Here is a 15,615-nt window from a genome sequence, read left to right on the forward strand (position 1 = left end):
CTCTGTGACACAAGCACCCCAGAGATAGGAGAAAGGCTCTTCCAGCACAAGAGGACTCACAAGCTCATCACCAGACAATGCAACTCTCAACAAGATAGGTATACACACAGACTAAGAGATGGGCATCTTCTTTGAGAGACATCAGAGTCAGCAGAAGAGTAGATGTTGCCTCCGATCATTTTCTTTTAGGGGCCATGTTACAGTTTACACTTAAAAAGATCACAAAGACCGACAAAATGAGTGTTTATAGCAATAGAGATGTTCAAGGACAAAGAAATGCAGATCAGATCCCAGATTGCACTTAGCAACCATTCCAGTGATTTACAGGGCCAGGTTGATGAAAGTCTAGAGGACAGCAGGTCAAACTAGAAGAAGACAGTAGTTGAGACAGCCACCACTGAGGGCAGAAGAAAGATGCTTGGACATGGATTATATGTGGAACATAAGCAGTGACTGATGAGTGGAAAGCTCTGAAGGCAAAAAAGGAACAGTGCATGATGAAGGCAGAATAATTAGAGGTGGATGCAAGATACAGAGAAAAGGACAAAGAAATAAAGAAGGGATGCAGGCCAGATAGAAATGCCTGAGTTCAGGAGAAGGCTGCAGAGGCAGAAGCAGCAGAACAGAGAGGAGATTACAAGCAATCCTACAGAATAATGAAAGAACTCTCAGGAAGAACCTGACTGTCACAGGTGATCCCCATCAGGGACTCTCACAAACAGATGTTGAAAACGCATGAAGAACAAGCCAGACAATGAAAAGAACATTTCCATTCCACATTAAACTGTCTAGAGCTGATGCTTATGTACTGGTTTGAGAGAAATTACAACACTAAGGTAGAAACAGAAAAGGCACCAATAACACCAATGAAATTAAAGCAGCCATTAGCGGCCTTAAACAGGGGAAAAGTTCCTTGGGTTGACAGAATTCAAACACAGGTACTAAATGCAGGACGCAAAATTCTAATTGAGTAGCTAATAAAACTCGGTAAAAAAAAAAAAAAAAAAAAGTGAAAGAACAAGTGTCACAAGACTGGAAAGATGGTATCATCATGGCATTGCCAAAAAAGGGTGACATCATCAGCGCATGAACTAGAGAGACACTGTACTGCTATCAATCCCAGGCAAAGTATTGGCTACCATTATACTGAATAGAATGAAGAAGGCAGTGGATGGAATATTACAAGAACAGGCTGGGTTCTGTCCAGGTAGATCACATTGTGGACAGATATTCACTCTTTAACAGATCATTGAAATAGCTACTGCTTGGCAAAATCCTATCTTAATTAACTTTATTGACTTTATGAAAGCGTTCGATAATATCCACAGACGCATACTGTGGAATATTGCTAGACACTATGGGACGCCAAACAAGCTGATCAACAAAATAAGGAGTATATGATGGAAACAGATGCACAGTAAGATCAGATACAGGCCTGGGTGAGTGGTTCAATATTGGGACTGGAGTTAGACACGTGTTGTGTTACCACCAATCCTCTTTGGATTAGCAATGGACAGGGTGATGAAGCAGGCAACAAAAGGTATAATGGACACTGTAAAATGGGTTAGTGGAGACAATTTACACAAGGTTGACTTTGCTGATGAAACTGCTTTACTAAGTATGACCTGAAACAGAATCACTGCTCTTACACGGGAGAACAGGAAGCAGCAAAAACTGGATTGAAAGTAAATGCAAAGAAACCCAAGATAAGGTAGGAAACTGGACAACCGATGCAAAGGTCTACATGGATGGAAAACAAAGGAAACAGGTAGAAGAGTGCTGCTCTCTTGGGAGCGTGATGACATTTGAAGGTGGCTGTGATATAGATATTCATACAAGATTAAGGAAAGCAAACACCACATTTGGAAGGATGAACAAACAGAGATTTCCACATCAAACTAAAGGTCAGACTATACCATGTGATTATACTGAGCAGGCTATTGTATAGAGCAGAGACTTGGCCAATGACAGTGGCTAATAAAAAGAGATTGGAGGCTGCCTGTGACAGTGGCTGAGGAAGACACTAGACATTTAATGGAAAGACAATAGCAAATGTGAGAGTAAAGGAGCTGACAAGAGCAGGACATGTTAGAAAAGATCATCAAAGAAAGCAGGCTCAGGTGGCTGGGACATGTACACCCTATTGAAGTTGGGAGACTTGCTAAGCAAGCACTGACTGGATAATCAAAGGAGGAAAGAGAAACCGAGGAAGGCCGAGGAAGAACTGGCAGAAGACAGTGACAGAGGATACTGAATGTATTGGCATCACCTGGGATGCACCACGTTTTGGTCAGAAGTGAAAATGAGTCCCCAGTGCACGGCTGTCCCATCACAGAAGGTGGCAAATGATTTTGTACAACTGAGGAGGGACACCGGACTGCAGGGCATGCTGCAAGTCAGGACTGAGGTGCACTGGTACAGTTGAGCAGCAGAGGCCAGAACTGGAACAGTGGCATGCAACGAACAAAGGACTGAGGTGTGTGGGCTGCCCTGGATGGGAATTGCAGCAGGGCTCCAGGAGAGGATTCTCTGCCTTCTCTCTCCCAGTTGTGTACACATGCACACATCTCACTTACTACTCTGCAGCTGCACACTCACAGTCACATACTCCATCTACCCCAGCTGATGGACCCTGGAACACCATGGTTTGCCTCTTGAGGGGCCTGGGGCCAACAAGCCCTGCTGGAGCGTCAGACCCCACTTTGAAGGGGTCAGGTGATGCCTGTAAATGGCTAAGAGAGCTGAGGAGGAAGGTTGGCACCTGTGAAAAAGGGGAACAGAATGAAAGGCCCCTGTAATCTGTGTCGGTCAGGGGAATAGCTTTTGTTTGGGTTATTTTACTAGTTTTGTGTGTGAATTAATAAACTGTGCCTGAAAAAGACTGGTGTGGTTAGTCCTTCCTGGGCTGGGGAAAACAAGCCAGCAGCACTACAGACCCTGTCTGTGCAACCATCAGCGTCAGCTCACTCGTAACTTCCCCTGTTCTGAGTATCTCAGGGGGTAGGTGGGTGGGAGGCGAAGTAAAACAGTAAATAAAAAGTCCCCAAACCAAGTAGTCAGAACAGTTTGGTGAGTTCTCCCTGCTCTTTTGATGGTTCAAAGCAGCACTTTCCTACAGCCAGAACTGCAAATGGTTGCATCAATAGTACAATTACAGCCCTGAGGAATTCATTTCTTCTTTCTGAAGCTGTCTGCTGGCACCATCTCACCTAACTAAGCGTAATTATATACTAGCATCACTTGCAATTCTCTGTAAGCACAAAATGCACAGATGGAATTGCTGTCTTATATAGGGAAAGGGAGGGAAATGAAGGTGTCAAGGAGAAAAGTGTGGAACGAGAGACTAGGTGGGCCAGCCACCTGCCAAAGTCAGTCAAAGGGAGTTTGCTCATGTCCATCCATTCCTCCATGTTGCAGACTATGGGCAGCAATAAATGGGAGACATCATACAGGAAAGGAAATAAATTTAACAGTTCAGATTACTAGGGCAAACCAGTGCAAGGTGTGAATAAATGGAGTGACATTTTCCCCAAATGACTCAATGGTCAGCAAAAGAGCTCCTGGCGCGTGAACTGTGAGCATCTAGTTCTAGGTCCCATCCCCTTCTTTCTGGGATTCCTTCATTCATCCATCCTTTCTTTCATCTCCAACCCCTGCTTTTATGACTGTACTCGGAGACAAAAATCTCGGTGGAAATGAACTTGTAGCACTAATTACTCCTCTCCAATGCCCTGGTGCTACTTCTTTGAACTTGATTGGGGTACCAGCTGGTTAATGCTGCCGTAGAGTATTAATGTTCTAGAATCAGAGTACTCCAGTGTCAGACAGGGCGAAGGCTCCCCTTGTCTCGGAGTAATGGAGTCTGCTTTGGTGTCAGTTGGGACGAGGATCACCTTAGTATGGAAATTCATCTAGCATAAGAAATCTTGAACGGGTTTCTATGTGTTCATTTTGCATAGACTTTGTATCTCCTCTGCTGTGCACATCGCCAACCTTCTATTCTCCATCCCCAGCACTCCTCTCATACTCACTCTCCAGGGGTAAGCAGCACTCAATGGCTAAATAGTCAATGATGTTTTATAGCTGATTAGTGCAGGGTAGAGATGTTTCTTCAAACCACATCTGAACTGGCTGATTACAGACTACATTGGCCAAATTCAGACCCATGTAAGAGGGTGTAACTCCAGAGAAACTGCAGCCTGCTTTAACCAACTCTGAATTTCATCCCATCAGTCAAACTGGAACTGCGACTACAGCTCCTGGAAATATTTACGGTATATATAAGTTCACAGACAATCTGGAGTGACTGCAAGAGCATAGTTCGCTTGAGAGGCTCTCCTAATGCCATAAATGGCAAAAAAGCAGTCCTCTTAATGGATGGATTGGCTGTGGGCTATTTATAATTGTGTGGATTGCATGTGATTCATTGCCTAGAACAAAGACCTGAAGCAAGAATATCCTTGCATAGGAGTATACTGGAGGGCTTACTAGGACACATACCCAATCACAAAGGGAACTGATGCCCCAACCCAAAGGTCTTCCCTTCAGCATGTAGTTTTTGAGGGGGCTACTACAGGACTTAGTGGCAGCCAGAGCCAGGCAGAATGCAAGTAATTCCTATGTAGCTCAATCCTTTTTCCAGCATTCCTGCTATTTCATGCCTGGGCCTCCACAAACAGACCACCAGACCTGATGTACAGTGCTTAACTGGATGGTAGTTTTGTGATGTGAGCAAACATTCACTGAAATCAGCAAACATTTAATTCGTAAGGCTCTACAGGATTCAAACCTTGCACACCAACAGGAAAGTCTTACACACTAATGCACTGTGCTACTTATTCCCACTTCAAAGAATCGTATGGAACAGAATACATAGACTAGGATATTCCTGCCAAGTGGGAGTTGCTTTGTTTCTAATTCCTGGCTGTACATTATCAGTGCTGCAGGTAGCATTGCAATAGTTAAGGCTGACCAACTCCCTCCACTATAATACTCTGTTCTCAGTTGCTTATAATATATATATTTAATCTTTTTACTTGATCAGCTTAAAAAAATAACTGAGAGCTAATAAGGAAAAAACACTGTGAAAACAGCAGTGGGATAAGAAGTGTAGTCTTAGTTGTGGTTTCTGATGCTATTTTTGTTCACAGTCTGAAGAAAACCTTGTAGCCTACAAGTTGCTTCTAACCTGACTGCCTCTTCAGACTACATTGTATTAACCACTATAGTGGTTGTTCAAACTCTTACGCCTCCTTCGGAAATGTATGACAAATTCTTCCTGCTCCCTTTCTCTAAATGAAACTTTCATGCTGCCTCTGGACTTTCTCAAGTTATGATGTTACTAATGTAAAAATAAAATAAAGTCTGGGTGGATTGCACAGCTTGTTTTCAAAACATATCCTCAGAAATATCAGCTTGACTCAGGGATTCTAAGCATGTAAATGTGGCTACATGCCCCCAAAATAGGAACACTAGATAAAGAGGGTGGTGTGTGTGAATTTATATTCACTAGGCCATTCTCACTGTTAGGCAGACAATCTACTACTCTGTAGCCATCATCTTGCCAGTTAAGCTGGGAGCAGCCATGCGAGAAGGAGTCCCATTAGGAAATGCATAACATGAAGCAGCATGAACATGGGACCAGTGTTGCTTGATCACAGGGTGAAAGCCTTGGGCTGGGTTTGACTGACAAAGCCGTTTTGTTTTGTTTAAGATGATGGCCAAGCAGAATTTTATTTAAAAATTAAAATCAAAGAGTATCTATGTGAGTAAAAAAATTGTCGCACTGTACATTTTTAAAGCTTCCTGAAATAGGACCAACTCCCATCCAAATTAAGCAGCCACCTGGAAAGCCTCAGTCAGAGCAGAAAGGTTGGAGTTAGTGAGTGTACAAGTAACTGCTGTACCACCCTACCTATGACTCTTCAGCATGGATATAGGGGACTGACTTTCAGTGATTTTCAAGGTGGCATCCCTAGAAAACTCCCAGAACTCTGTAACTTTAGGTTAAGAGTATTTTTACTCTCTCTCCTATGTGGTTCTGATGCAGTCTCTTGATGCAAGGAAGAGAAACTGGATGGATTTATACCATCTCTCCTCTGAGCAAAAAAGAATTCTGGTGTATCTCTGTTTCGGCCAGTGCAAGCAAACAAGACTCCCCCAAACCTCTTCCACACATTATTTACAGCATTGATTCCAGGAAGCAAAGAGTCAGGGAATCCAATCTGAGTAGGTCCTCAGACTCTCAGTGACTCCTCTGTTTTGACACAGCTTTGGCATGAGTTAAACTTGGATCTCCCTAGCTGCCAGCCATCTAGAGGGTTGGATGGCAACGTGTATGTGTAGGAGAGGAATATAGTGAAGGAGTACATAGGTGAGTATATATGTGGATGGGATGGGTCTGCATGGAAATGTTCAAGTTGTGTGGATGCTGCCACATGGCAGTGGCCTTGCATAAAGGATGATCAAAGGCAGTCAGTCTTGTTAGTAGAAATATATAAGTGACAGCATATGTGCACCCAGTGTTGAGAGCACAGCAGATGTCTGATATGGGCAGACTTCTGTCACTTCTGAATTGTTATTAGCAAGTTCAGAAAAAGAAACTGAACCTTTAAAACTCCTTCTTCCCTCCCTATGTTTCCTATACCAGTCTGCCTTCCTCTGTCTATGCGGCTAATTTTCTTAAAGCTTAACAATTCTCCTGAGTTCTAGGTTCTCTATCATCTGGGGCAGTTCAGGTTTTTTCTTTCTTTCATTGTTTTTGATTTTGTTTTCAAATAAAAGTAGTCCATGCAAGGCCATAAAGAGAAGAACGGACCATTGCTTCCTCTTTGTTCTCTGTAGCACTCTGGAGGACAGAAGCAAACTATGGAGACAGAACATTGACTGCTCTACAGGTCACTCATGTTGCAGTCTATTTATTCATACATTTTGTAATTAGATTTTTTAAAAAGCTACTAATTCCTTGATATTGCTTGCCCTGTTCTTCTCATTTGCTCATTTTCCCATCATCCACTAACAGGCTAACAGCTGTTTCTCTCTCTTTTAATATTTGTTTCATTATTTTGCTAGGGTAAATATATCAAATATTATTATTTGTATTATGGTAACAGCTAGAGGCCCCTGTTGAGATCAGAGCCCCATTGTGCTAGAACCCATATGTACACACATGAAAAGACAGTCCATGCCCCACAGACCTTACACGAAGACTACTTTGAATAGGTTTTCCACAGCCCTGTTAAACTAAATGTGCTGGACACTGCAGCAGCCATTGTTAGAAGAAAAATGCAAGTGAGAGAAGGGGCGTGTTCTGGCTTTTGTTTCACAGGTGGTTGCTGAGGCCCAGAGAGATTGGGATTTGCCCAAGGTCAGGCAGGAAGTCTGTGGCAGAGCTGGGGATTGAACCCTGATCTCCTGAGGCCCAGACCAGTCCAATATTCATGTCTATTCTTCTTTTTCTTCTATCAATTTATAGTAATTAGTTGCTTTAAAACTCCATGGTAGTGGTTTTTACATCCTATATTTTGGTACATGGTCTGTGGCCAGCAGACAATTTCTGTTCAAATTTGAGATGATTTAAGCAATTAGTTTTTGAGATACAGAACTCAGACAATCAATTTTTAATCCTGCTTTTAAAAATTTGTCTAACTCCCCTCCCTCCCCCTCCCCCGCATCTTATCTCAGAAACAGCTTTTTCTAGAAACTTCAGATGAAGTTTACTGAGAAGCTTTGGGCAAGGTCTAGTGGGTGTGACCAAATCTGACACAGGGAAAGGCATATTTGTAAGATATTCACTGGCAAAATAAGGACCATCAGCATGAGGTGTCAGGCTCCAGCAGAATGTAAAGGGCTATCAGTTGACTGGTGCAGACTTAAGCTTTCTTTGTTAGTTTTCAGTACGTTTCTAACACTTCTGCTTGTGGAGAGAGCCTTCCAAGTGGAAACTCTTTGCTCATGAGTTCTGTAATGGATTCTTCTGAAACACCAGAGATGGCAATGGCAGGAGATGGGACACTGGGTGGGGTGGGCCAAGGCTTTGAGGAGGCACTGAGCTTTCGCTCTCTCTCGGGTGCTTGGCTGGCTGGTTCTTGGTCATGTGCTCAGGGTCTAACTTGATCGCCTTATGTGGGGTCAAAAAGAAATTTTCCCCCAAGTCAGATTGGCAGAGACCTTGGGGTCTTTTCACCAGCCTCTGCAGCATGCTGGTCATTTGCCAGGATTATCTGGGTGTATCTTGCTTAATTGTTTCCCTGCCATTGTGGGAGCCTCAGGCCCTGAAACACCTTGGTCCACCCTGTTCTCTGCCGATGGGATATAATTGTCTATTCTCCTGGCAGCATTTAAACTTTGGTCTAATGTCAGTTGCTCAGTTAGTGTGTGGCTGCTGAGTGGGGTTGGTGGCCTGTGCTATACAGGAGGTCAGACTAGAGGATCTGATGGTCCATTCAGGCCTTAAACTCTATGACGGTAAAAGAACAGAAAAATTCTGGCCCACTCCCCCTTGTTAGCTATGGTCTTGCCCAAGCTCTTCACTCACACATTTGCTACTGACATCTTCTCCTTTCAGGTGCACTCCACGCCAGGCCAAAGGCGACAGGCACCATCAGAGTCTTCATTACCCACCCACTCCTCTCTGATAGCTGCTCTTTTCTTCAGCAGCTATGCTAGCAGTACTACCAGGAGAAACTGTCCACTCCTCTCCCCTATTACAGTACATGAGCCAGCCCAGCACCTCCCTTGCCCTTACAGAGACTGCAGACTTCTTAAAAGCCTATGGAAAATACAGACAAAAGAACATCACAAGTCCCACTCTCAGCAGCTTTACGTTTGCAGTGGAAATCCCCTCCCAACAGGACTGGAGAAGGGCTTAGAGACATGTCAGGAAAGAAAAATGAAATACTTTCCTGTCCTTGTTAAGCTCCCAACCCCTATCAACTGCTGTTTGAAGAGAAAGTTGATATTACTCTGCAGAGAGAGAGAGAGGGGGAGCACACATTCCAAGGTTCCTCAGAACTAAAATAATCCAATTGTACCTTTCATACCGCAAGAAATGAAGCTCACAAATAAAACCATGAACCAACCATATGCTATAACAACGTCTGACTCTTTGCAGTTTTCCCAGAAAACTGCATGGGCATTCTGTGGCTCATTCCTCATCCCACTGCCTCCCTCCCTCAATTCTAACACGTCTGGCCCTGGCGAGTTTAGAAAGAGAAAAGGAAGGACTTGTTTCTGACTCGCATACCAAAATTTCAGGATAGAGCACTGGACTGGGACTCAGGAGGCCTACGTTCTATTTCCAGCTCTGCCACTGGCCTGCTGGGTAACTGGGGCAAGTCAATTCCTCCCTCTTTGTGGCTTAGTTTCTCCATCTGTAAAACTCAGGGATAATGGTATTGACCTTCTTTGTAAAGCCCTTTGAGACCTACTGATGAAAACTGCAATTTAAGAGCTAGTTATTATTATTATTATTATTATTTATTATTTGTTGTGGGTTACATAAAGAATCAAAATCTGCAGGTAAAACTCCTATTGACTTCAGTGCCTAAGTAAGGACTCCAGAATTTCTGTGTCTCATGTGTGTGTATGTGTGTAAAGAGAGAGAGAACATAAAAGGGGTATACTTAAGTTTAAAATAGATGTCACTAGTTTTCTTCTCAGCCTGTTTACTCACTGGGGTTCATGGGAGGTCAAGCTGGGGACTTGCTTATTTATTTTCCTCACTTTGCCTCACACTCCTCCTCCAGACTGCTCTGGATAGGTTTTCCACTGCCCTGTTAAAGTGACTAAGTGTGCTGTGTACAGTAGCATCCACTCGGAAAAGAAAAGCTAGTGAGATGAACATTTGTAAGAAAAGAAGCTGCATTCTGGCTCCCAACCCAGCCCAGGCTGGGGAAACGGGAAAAAGTGCTGGTAAAAGCCAGCAGATCTGTACTGGTATTTTTATAAAAATCTTTTTATGTATTTACTTCAAAATTCTGGATACAGATGGACTTTCTAGGCCCATTATTTATTAGTGTGTCTGCCTTGAAATAGGAACTGATCGTTGATAACCAGAATGGGATTTGCTTCTCTGTCGCGCCTTTTATACTCATGGAATCCCCAAGGGCTTTACTAAGCAATGACTTGGGCATGAGGGGCTTTATTAATAATGGTAGTGCTGCCATGACTCTGTAGTTCAGATGGATCAGTGTTGTTCTCTTTTCTCTACAGCAGAAGCACACCAGCCTGATAAGGTGCTGTGCCATGGCAGGATACTGGCCCTTTCTCCACGGATAACAGACCTGGGCTAGCAGGGCTCGCACTAACATTCTAAAAAAAGCTGCCTAGACAGCACTGTGAAGTTGCGGCTGGGGCTGGAGCTCATGCTCTGAAGACTAACGAAAGGGGTGGGCTTCCAAGCCCTGCCTCCAGCCCAAGCCACAAGTTCAAAGCGCTGTCTATACAGCTCTAAACACTAGTACGAGCCCCACTAAGTTTGTTAACCCGGGCTGGCAGGCTTGCTCCAAAATGCTGTGTTGACATACCCATAGTGCACACCTGAGAAGGAGAATTGTCTCTCCTTTCTTTCTCTAGCAGTTTTGCCTTTCTCTAGCAATTTTGTTTGACTTGTCATCTGCCCCCCCCCCCCTTTCTGGTTGCCTCCACTGGGCTTTTGGCCAGGGAAGTCTGTTAAAATGAAGCAGAACCCTGTTATTGTTTGCTGGATCTGACTATAAGTGAAAAGTGCCTCACTGGATATTTTTGCTGCCTCCAAAAATACTCCATTGACTCAATCACAGTTAAATGAAGATGGACTTTTCAAGGAAAGACATCAACACTGGACAGAGGGCTTGTTCCAGGTAGCATTTAGACAGCTACTCTCCAATCCTCCATCCCGCTCATGGCTCCGTAAATACCTTCCAACTGGTGTCTTGTAAAGGCGGAAGCCCTTAGCAGATTGTGCTCTAATTTTGTCTTCATCAGCATTACTAATTAACTCAAGTTAGCTAACACATTTGTGCATGTCAGCCTGGACACCACAAATATTTGTGGTTTATCCTAGAACAAATGTTTGTGTCCTGGAACAAAGGTTTGGGGAGTGTCCAGACTGGTAGCTAACTTAAGCTAACTGATATAATCAACCAATTGGAGTTAAAAATCCTCTGGTGTAGACATACACTGTGTTGTTAAGTTATAACCCTGGTATAAAGGGGAACTAAAAATGTAATGGCCAAGTGCCTCAGGTTCAGGAAGCTCTGACAAAGAACTGCAATTGTGGAAGAGCTTGCAATGTCTCAAATCCACTCCAGAACAAACGAAACACTAAAACACAGTGTGCCATACCAGCTCATTATATGCATTGGCCATGTAATTTCGTGTTATAACATTACAAGTCCAGGCAATGTAATAATGCCCTCAGAAACCCTTTACTCAAAAGAGGAGTAAGGAGGGCTGGGAAACAATTTTAATAGGAGAAAAAGTGATGAGGGAGACAGAGTTAGGGGCTTCGGGTTCCGCTTGTTTTACAAATATGGAAGGCTAGACCCTACCTCACCTCTTCAGTGCCCTGGACACGTTCAAGCTAAGGGTTCTGCCATCAGACAGCTTTTAAGCAGGAGAAATGAAAACCACACAAGTAACAGAAAATCTCCCTACAACTGTGAGGTCTTTGTGGGGCAGATGGAACAGTAGGGGCGGACTGGGAATGAGATGGCAAGTTGTTGGGAGTCTTGATGAACGTTTCAATTTCTACTCTTCTATCTATTAGAAAGCAAGGGTAGCAGGAGGTTGCTTCTCCTGATCACCTCTTGGGCCATATGCCCTTGAAGAAATTATGCAGGTATGTGATTTCTCTAAAAAGGCGTGATACAGGAAATGGTTTGGGAAGGGGAAAGAGCGATACAGCATATAATTTACTAGTTATTCTGTAGACTACTTAGTAAGAGAGATCATCTCCTGGACCCATCTCCCCTCCCAGCCCAATCCCCAATCACTGCCTCCTTGGTTCCCAAAGTGGTTCACTCTGCAGACCGCCAAGAAGGGCTAAGAGGGGCACTGCTGAGCCATGAGTAGGCGGGCCAGAGAACTACTGGTTTACACCCCGCATAGGTGCAGGTAAAGAGGGAATGAGTTGCGCCTGGCTGCTGCTGCTGTTTTTCTGTAGCACAAGATACAATGCTGACTGGTGCGTGCACGCTCTTCCCGCTCCGTCCCCAGAGCACATTTGGAACAGTCGCCCAGCTTCTATGGGAATGGAATGTCCTTTTCTGTTTCTCATAATCCCCCTGACCCATTCCTGCACTAAGAGAACAGAGAAACTGCTGAGCACTGTGCCTGTTCAATAGGCTAGTCTGAGACCTGCATTGCTCCAGTTTTATTGTGTAAACAAAGCAGTATGTTAGCCTGATCCCACTATCCAAGCTCCTGCAGATAGGACAGGAAGCAAGAAGTAGTATTAAGAAATAGAGCATTCCAGCTAGTAAATAAATCTGTTGTTGCGCTCCTGGGGAATTGGAATGAATATCCCAGAATGCATCTGTGTGCATATAGCACATTTCCAGGAAACACAGTGTCCCCCCAAAAGCAACAAGTCAGGTGTGTGTGTTACTGACTAACATCATTATCTCTTCATTACCCTGCTCTGGACCCATAAATCACCCCACTTAGTAGTGGAAAAGGACAAAAAATGCAAAAAGGGACTTAGATCCCTTGGGGAAAAGAGGTAAGTCAAGATGAAATCCTGTGGTTTATACACATAGGGATCTATTCTCCCACTGATGAATGAGGGATTTATGTGAATAAGTTCTCTGAATATTAACAGGAATTATTCACAGAAAGCCGCACATGCTCTGACAGAAGAATACACCCATGTGTCTGTTTCTCCATCTCAGAGTTTGGCTACAGCAATCAGCTAAGTCAACAGGAGTCAGTGCTTCTGATAACTGTGGCTGAAGTCTAAAATGGAGGAATTAGCAAGATTTGCGGTGGACCTGCCAATGCCCACTCTGCATCAGAACTCTCCGGATGGAACTTTCAGACATGGACTGGTGCTTAGCCCCAGTCTGCACCAGGGAGAAAGAGAAGTGAGGAGAATTTTCCACACCTCTGAGCAAGAAAACAGGGTTGACAAGAAAGATGATGCAATTCCAAGATACTTATGAATAAGTGCCCTTTTCTAGAGCCAGACACATTGCTCTTTTTGGACAGAAGCTCACAGTTAGAGCTGGACTGTCTGTCCTTAATTTTTAACAAAGTAACCAAAAGAACTACATGGTGTGGGAGGTTCCATTGCTAACAAGATCTTCTCTCCTGAAGAACTGCATTCAGATCTAGCTAACTCCAGTAGTGAAATGAAGTCCTCAATGGGCATTTGTCCCCAAAACCAAGACGTGGTTTAGCGTAGTTGACATTCTCTGCCCATGAGAAGCCCAGGAATTATGAGAGGGTTCTGCATGCCAGGCCTGCCTGAGGTGGATTGTCAGAGGTGGATTCTCAAAGCTGTCTATAGTACCCAATGCCAGGAAAGATGCTGCAACTAAAGACTGAAGTCAACTGGCAGAGGTGGGTGGGTGAGCCCATGATAGAAACTGAAGAAAGTAAAGAGCTAAGGGGGAACATAGAACATTTTAGCTATCGATATTAAACAGGAATAGCATCTGCAGCTACCCTAGCTAGGATACAGTTACAAAGATCATCAACCTTTCTGCTTCAGAGTTGATACTGATCATCAGCTGGGATCAGGAAGAAATCCCTCCTTCCTCTCTATGTATAGCACTATGCGGTGCATTAAGGAGGTTTTACACCTTCCTCTAAAGCATATGACCATTGTCAAAAACAGGATACTGTACTACTGTACATAAAGGGACAGCCAGGTTTCTGATATAGTTGCACTGCCCTATTCTTCACGTCATGGAAAAAGAAACCATACCTAGCACTGGTCCCTTTGTTTCCACCTACCTGGATGTGAGAGTCTTCCTTAATTCCACTGAATATATTTTTATTTAGTAGGTTAAATATAGTTAACTGGCCAGATCCTCAGCTGGTGTAACTAGCATAACTCTGTGCTGGCCCAGCATATTCAAGGCAAGCATTTTAGCCTGTGCATTGAACTGACTTTCACTCCCAGCAATGCTGCTTCATTTTAAATCTGCTGGCAATTTACATTCTGGAAGGAGGTTCCATGAATCATTCCCTAAAACTTCCATCTGAACAGGCCGCGTTGCACAGCACACACACACAAGTTTTCCGGAATTGTATCCCAAAGTTGGAAGGACAATCAGTGCAATGATTCCTGCCCGGGGAGGGTTGCAAGCGCTGCTCCCGGCTTTGCAGGAGAACCTGACCCTCCACCTCGCAGCCTGGCTTTGGGCTGAACGGCTTTTTATCTCCTCCTCTTTCTGTTTCATGCCGCTTATTCCTTTTTGCAGCGTGGCCTTCGCAAAGCCAAAATCCGGCTAGTTGCTCCCAGGAACCCACCGGGTCTAGCTTGCGCTTGGGCTCTGTTCTCTCCCTGCCTTCTGGCCGTCCTGGTTCGTCCCTGGGGGAGCGCTAGGAGCACGCTGAGTGCTGCGGGCGGGCAGACAGACAGACCGACCGACCGACCAGGGGCCGCGCGCCCCCCCGGATTGCCCCCAGCCGGCGCAGCCCGGCTCTCCCCGCCCCACCGCGCCCGGCCTGTGCTAGCTCTTCTCACAACCCTCGGGCGTGTCCCGGGGGGCAGGGGTCCTCGGGGCACGTTCCCTGCCCTCCTCAGGGAGCAGCTGGACGGCGCCTCCCCCGCGCACGGTCCCCGCTCAGGCTGAGCGCGCCGCGGGCATCCGCGCACGAAGGGTCCCCCCAGCCCCACCAAGGAACAAAAGCAGCGGCGGCGGCGGCGAGGCGCCGGGACCGTGCACGCGACCGACTGCCTTACCCGGCCCGCGACCCGCCTCGCTCCTCCCGGGGCCGGCCGCGGAGAGCTCTGCCCGGCGGGACGGGCTGCGGCCGGGGGACCATCCGCGCTCGCTCCTCCAGCGGTGCAGCGCCCTGCTCCTGGGAAAGCGCCGCGGCTTCCCCGTGCCAGGCTGGGGCTCGCTCCCTCCCGCAGCCGGCGGCCGGGCTCTCGCCCCGGGCTGGATGCCTGGCCTGGGGGGAGGGGGGGTTGCAATGGACGAGAGGGTCGGGTCGGTTTCAGAGCAGCCCCCAGGGGCGGAGGAGCGAGCTGGCCTCCCCCAGGCGCAGGCACACCAGCCTCACGCCGCCGCCTGGAGCGGCTCCCGGCCCCTCGGAAACTCGCTGCTGGGCCGGAGGCAGCGGGCGAGCCCGCGACGGGCGGCGCAGGAGAGTTCTCAAGTGAGCCAAAGTCACCAGCGGGTCCCCCTGCGGCGGGCGGCGGGCCCCGGGCTAGAGGAGGAGACAGGCGAAGGGAGAGCCGCCTGCCCTGCCCCGCCCCTCCCCTCGCCGCTCGCCCCCTCCTGGGAGCAGCCCGCTAACAAGGACCCTTCTGTTGGCTTTGTTCGAGACACTCCGCGCCACGCCGCCCTTCGCGTCTCCGCCGCTGGCCGGCTCTCGAGGCGCAAAGCCGCTGGCGGAGGTGGCCGAGTGCGCATCTGGCCAGACGTGCAGGGGGGGGGTGCAGTGGCTGCAGGAAAAGAA

General features: G+C 46.3%; 1 protein-coding gene across 1 annotated transcript in view; it reads right to left on the reverse strand.

The window, feature by feature from the left end:
- The window catches only part of CHST3 (carbohydrate sulfotransferase 3), a 45,955-nt gene extending 30,619 nt beyond the window's left edge, over positions 1–15,336 (reverse strand). The window contains exon 1 of the mRNA XM_073353538.1: positions 14,894–15,336. The gene's annotated coding sequence lies outside the window, so the exon portion shown is untranslated. The remainder of the gene's footprint in view (positions 1–14,893) is intronic.
- Positions 15,337–15,615: the final 279 nt, after the last annotated feature.

This window comes from Lepidochelys kempii, chromosome 7 (assembly GCF_965140265.1).
Source record: "Lepidochelys kempii isolate rLepKem1 chromosome 7, rLepKem1.hap2, whole genome shotgun sequence".
Classification (NCBI taxonomy): Eukaryota; Metazoa; Chordata; order Testudines; family Cheloniidae; genus Lepidochelys; species Lepidochelys kempii.